Source organism: Barbus barbus (genome assembly GCF_936440315.1).
Source record: "Barbus barbus genome assembly, chromosome: 32".
NCBI classification, from domain to species: domain Eukaryota; kingdom Metazoa; phylum Chordata; class Actinopteri; order Cypriniformes; family Cyprinidae; genus Barbus; species Barbus barbus.
This window is the reverse complement of record NC_136760.1, coordinates 130001-135000: the sequence shown is the minus strand read 5'-3', so window position 1 is coordinate 135000 and position 5000 is coordinate 130001. Positions and strand designations below refer to the sequence as shown.

Below are 5000 nucleotides of genomic sequence, written 5' to 3'. Positions count from 1 at the left end.
GGGCGCTCTTGCAGCGCGCACTCTTGAGGGCGCACGGGAGGCGCGAAGCTGGATAGAACCAGCGGAGACGAAGGAGAGCTGGACGGGACCAGCGGAGACGTAGGAGGGCGCTCTTGCAGCGCGGACACTTGGGGGCGCTCTTGCAGCACGGATTCAAAGGGGCGCACGGACAGCGCAGACACAGGGGATTCAGGATCGGCACTCCTGGCCGTAGACTGGGAACTGGATTCGGGATCGGCACTCCTGGCCGTGGTCAGAGAACTGGGTTCTCGGGATTCGGGATCGGCACTCCTGGCCGTGACTGGAGAACTGGATTCTCGGGGTTCGGGATCGGCACTCCTGGCCGTAGTCTGGGAACTGGATTCGGGATCGGCACTCCTGGCCGTGGTAAGAGAACTGGATTCTCAGGATTTGGGATCGGCACTCCTGGCCGTGACTGGAGAACTGGATTCGGCATCGGCACTCCTGGCCGTGGTCAGAGAACGGGATTCTCGGGATTCGGGATCGGCGCACCTGGCCGAGGCTTGAGAACTGGATTCTCGGGATTCGGGATCGGCACTCCTGGCCGTAGTCTGGGAACTGGATTCGGGATCGGCACTCCTGGCCGTGGTCAGAGAACTGGATTCTCGGGATTCGGGATCGGCACTCCTGGCCGTGACTGATGAACTGGATTCGGGATCGGCACTCCTGGCCGAGGTCAGAGAACGGGATTCTCGGGGATCGGGATAGGCACTCCTGGCCGTGAATTGAGAACTGGATTCTCGGGGGCACTCTGAAAGCGCGGATTCAGAGGGGCGCTTTTGTAGCGCGGAGCTGGACGGAACCAGCGGAGACGAAGGAGAGCTGGGCGGGGCCAGCGGAGACGAAGGAGAGCTGAGAGAGACCAGCGGGAACTCAGGTGGGCTGAACGGGACCATCATCGCCGTCCTGGATGGTGGGACCATCATCGCCGTCAATGGCGCAATGTTCATCACCGGTTGCGGTGGTTTCCTCATCGCCGCGGGCGGCGGGATCATCCTCGCAGCGGACGGCGGATTAGTTCCGACTCGGGCCCGGACACTTCCCAGAAAATCCCCATTCTCCAACATAATCCTGTAGTGTCTGGGAGGTCCATGGGATAGAAGTAACTGGCCCCGAGCCGGAACAGGTGGAGGATGGCTTCATCGTGCAGGTCCACTGCCGCTGCGAGCTTGCAGAACTCCTCAACATACCCATAGAAAGAGGGGTTCTGCTGAATTAATGAGATGAAGCGGTTGATAAACTCCATCTCCCTCTGTGGCGGTCTGATCTTCTGTAATGTGCAGTGGTTGTAGACAGAAAAGGCGCTCGACGAAAGTATAAACAAAAAGGAATCTTTTAATAAACAGTTTCAACACACTTAAGACAATATGTTAACTTAAGATCAGACAAAACATAAGGGCAAAACTGAGGACTTATAAAGGAGAGGAACAAACGAGAAAACAAGGTAATTAATAGAACACAGGTGATGACGATAATTAATTAACAGAACTAGGACACGAACTAAAACAGGAAGAACCAAATATGGGTAGAAAGGAAACTAAACAAAAACAGATATGTTACACTCTGTTCCTTGACAAACAGTAACTACAATGTTACTGTATTTTATGAGTCGTTTTGAATCTCCTTGGCAACAGAGGCTGTTTGGATGAAACCACGGCTCCTCTCTCTGAAACAGAGCATCTTTGAAGCCATCTGATGTGGAAATACAGAGGTGTTTAATGAACATAATCAAATATCACGATGCACTCGTAGTGAATAATCTCACCTGAGGAGAAATTTCTCAGATGTTCGTCACAGAGAGCGTTTGCTCCTATAGATAGCAGCTCGGCGCGTGGGTGCTGTGACCGTCTATGTATAGATGCATTTCCAGCTCTGACATTCTCACTGAAACCTGCGCACAAACACAAACATGCACTAAAACCTACGCACACACACACAAAACACAAGCACTGGGTTTTATATAAGCAGCAGATCCAGAGACTCGGGCTGCTGTCTGTCAGTCAGGTCTGACCGGTTCATTACAGTACTGTGTGTGTGAAGTTTCCAGTGTTTTCTGACTGTATGATACAGTAAGTGCTCTTTCACTTTTAGGGAAAACAGAGCAAAAATGCTACAGTTCTTTCCATACAGATTTGTGTTTGAGAATGCAGTCGGTGGTATTTTTATCCGCTGTAGGAGCTGGAATGGATTGAAAGCGGTGTGTTGTGGAGTGTTAATATATGACAGGCTTGTGGAGGGTGTGACTCTAAACATGTTGAGACGCCTGTTTGATGTTGACTCGGGGTCAGCTGCTCAAGCTTTGGAGATGGTATCAGATCATGCATATGCGTTATTGCTATGGGCTGATTGAGGAAAGCCGTCGGTCTGGTTCGTGTGTGTTGTTGTCGTTGTGCATGAAGGGGAATTTCACTCTCACGGTGTGTGAGAACAACAGACAGGGAAAATGATGGGTTACTTGTAAAAGCAATGCAAGTCGACCTGTTTGTGATTCCTGAGAAAAACATCTCAGTCTATTGGAAGCTCAAAGCCTGTCGGATATTTCACTGTGAGCTCGGAAGTTATCATTAAATTCTTGTGAAACACAATTATCTGATCTATATCACATTAGTTTTATAGCTCTATTCTTACTGTAATATTTGTTAAAAACGTATATTTAAATAAAGGTAGTTGTTGTTTGCTACTACAGATTGTTAAATTGGCCAGATTACTAAATAACATCCGTTTCAATGGAAAACAGTTATAATAATAACAATTTAAATACTACCAACACATTGCAAAAAAGCTAAATAATACATATTTATTAAATATTAATGGTAAATTAGTAGTAATAAAATACATAATAATAGTAAAAACGTGCATTGGTTATTATTTAAACTACATTTTTACTGTATGTTATGCAATATTTGTTCAAATAATTGCTGTTTTTTATTACTACAGAATGTTATATTATATCATCCTTTCTTCTGTTTCTTGACAAATAGTAGTAATAATAATAATAATAATATAGCTACCAAAAAGTAATGATAAAAAGTATGATACAACAATTATTAAATATTAATGGTAAAATAAATAGTAATAGTAAGGAAAACGTGCCTTATTTTAATTACAGTGTAAGTACTGCATTTTATTTCTTGAATGTAACATTTGGAAAGGATGTTTGGTTTAAATGATAGTTCCTTTCAATAAAATAAATCACCATTTTAAGTCTTTTTATACACAATATGGAGAAGTGTACTGAATATTGTATGTTAAACTTTTAGCGTTGTCTCATTTGCATCCACTTTAATTTCATGCAAGGAATTTTACAAGGAATTTCTCATACACAATACAAGCAATATACAAATATACACATACAATTTGATGTAATACAGCAACATGAGACCCATCTGATCTTCAGCGCAGACTGGAGCGCTCCAGCTGTCCTCTCATTAGCTGTGTTGTGTTCTGATCTTTATTCAATGCTGTATTGTTTTGTGGGGCAGGACAGTCCACCCTGACCTTCCCAAAACAGCTGAATGTTTGACTGAAGACTCATTAAGAACACACCCAGCACACACACACACACACACACACACACTGTTCGCTCTCTCTCTCTCTCTCTCTCTCTCACACACACACACACTGTTCGCTCTCTCTCTCTCTCTCTCACACACACACACACACACACACACACACGTTCATACACTGCCTGTGCGCCGGACGCTGGACTCATGTGTGTTGTGTTAAAGGAATGGCGTGTCAGGGAACAGGTGTGTTGTGGTTTGTTGTTTCTTATCCACATCTTTCAGTCCGTCTCAGTTTCTCCTGTGTTTCTGTGAATGAGCATGAGAATGTTAAACTCTTCTCTCGTTGTGTTTTGTTGGCTTGACTAAACTTGGCTCAGGGCGATCAATCACAACTGCTTTTGCTTCAGGACTCAGATTTAACATTCAGAATCAGAATCAATTGTTTAACTTCCTGCGTTTGAAAACTGTTGTAAATGATTTTAAACACAAAAGTGATGCACATTATGTAATAATGTAACATTAGTGTAATAATGAAATAGATGTAACTTTTGTTTAACAGTATTGTGTTTTGGCATATTGGCACATTTTATAAAAGCAATAAGCCACACAAACTTGTGTGTTACAGTGACTTTACCATGGTAGTAAATATATCTCATGGATTATTGTTTTATCACACTAATGTACACTACCAGTTAAACTTTTTTGAACAGTAAGATTTTTAATGTTTTTCTCTTCTGCTCACCAAGCCTGCATTTATTTGATCCAAAACAGCAAAAGCAGTAATATTGTGAAATATTTTTACTATTTAAAATAACTGTTTTCTGTGTGAATATGTGTTAAACTGTAATTTATTTCTGTGATCAAAGCTGTATTTTCAGCATCATTACTCCAGTCTTCAGTGTCACATGATCTTCAGAAATCATGCTGATTGGCTGTTCAGACATTTATTATTTATTATAGAATATCTATCTATCTATCCATCCATCCATCCATCCATCCATCCATCCATCCATCCATCCATCCATCCATCCATCCATCCATCCATCCATCCATCCATCCATCCATCCATCCATCCATCCATCCATCCATCCATCCATCCATCCATCCATCCATCCATCCATCCATCCATCCATCCATCCATCCATCCATCCATCCATCCATCCATCCATCCATCCATCCACCTACCTCAGAATGAAACTCTCCAGTCTTTCAGCAGGTTTAGCGGTGTGTCTTCTTGACAGTCGTAGCTGTTGTATCTCTCCGTGTCTCTCTGTGAGCTGGTGATATAGTCTGTGTCTGTCGGTATGTCGTCACGCAGCAGCTCTACAGAAAGAGCGCAGGCTGATTTTATGGCTAAGAGAACACAGAGAGAGACTGATGGGCTCCGAGGGTGAGCTGTCATTTAAGATCTGTGGGAAATCACTTACTCAATTGTTGAATTTTCATGTGGAATCCATAATCATGATATAGTTG

At 43.5% G+C, this 5000-nt stretch overlaps 1 protein-coding gene across 1 annotated transcript in view; it reads left to right on the top strand.

The window, feature by feature from the left end:
• tanc2b (tetratricopeptide repeat, ankyrin repeat and coiled-coil containing 2b) overlaps nt 1-5000 on the top strand; it is a gene marked incomplete at its 5' end in the record, with an annotated part of 96144 nt that overhangs the window by 26817 nt on the left and 64327 nt on the right. The window lies entirely within an intron of this gene.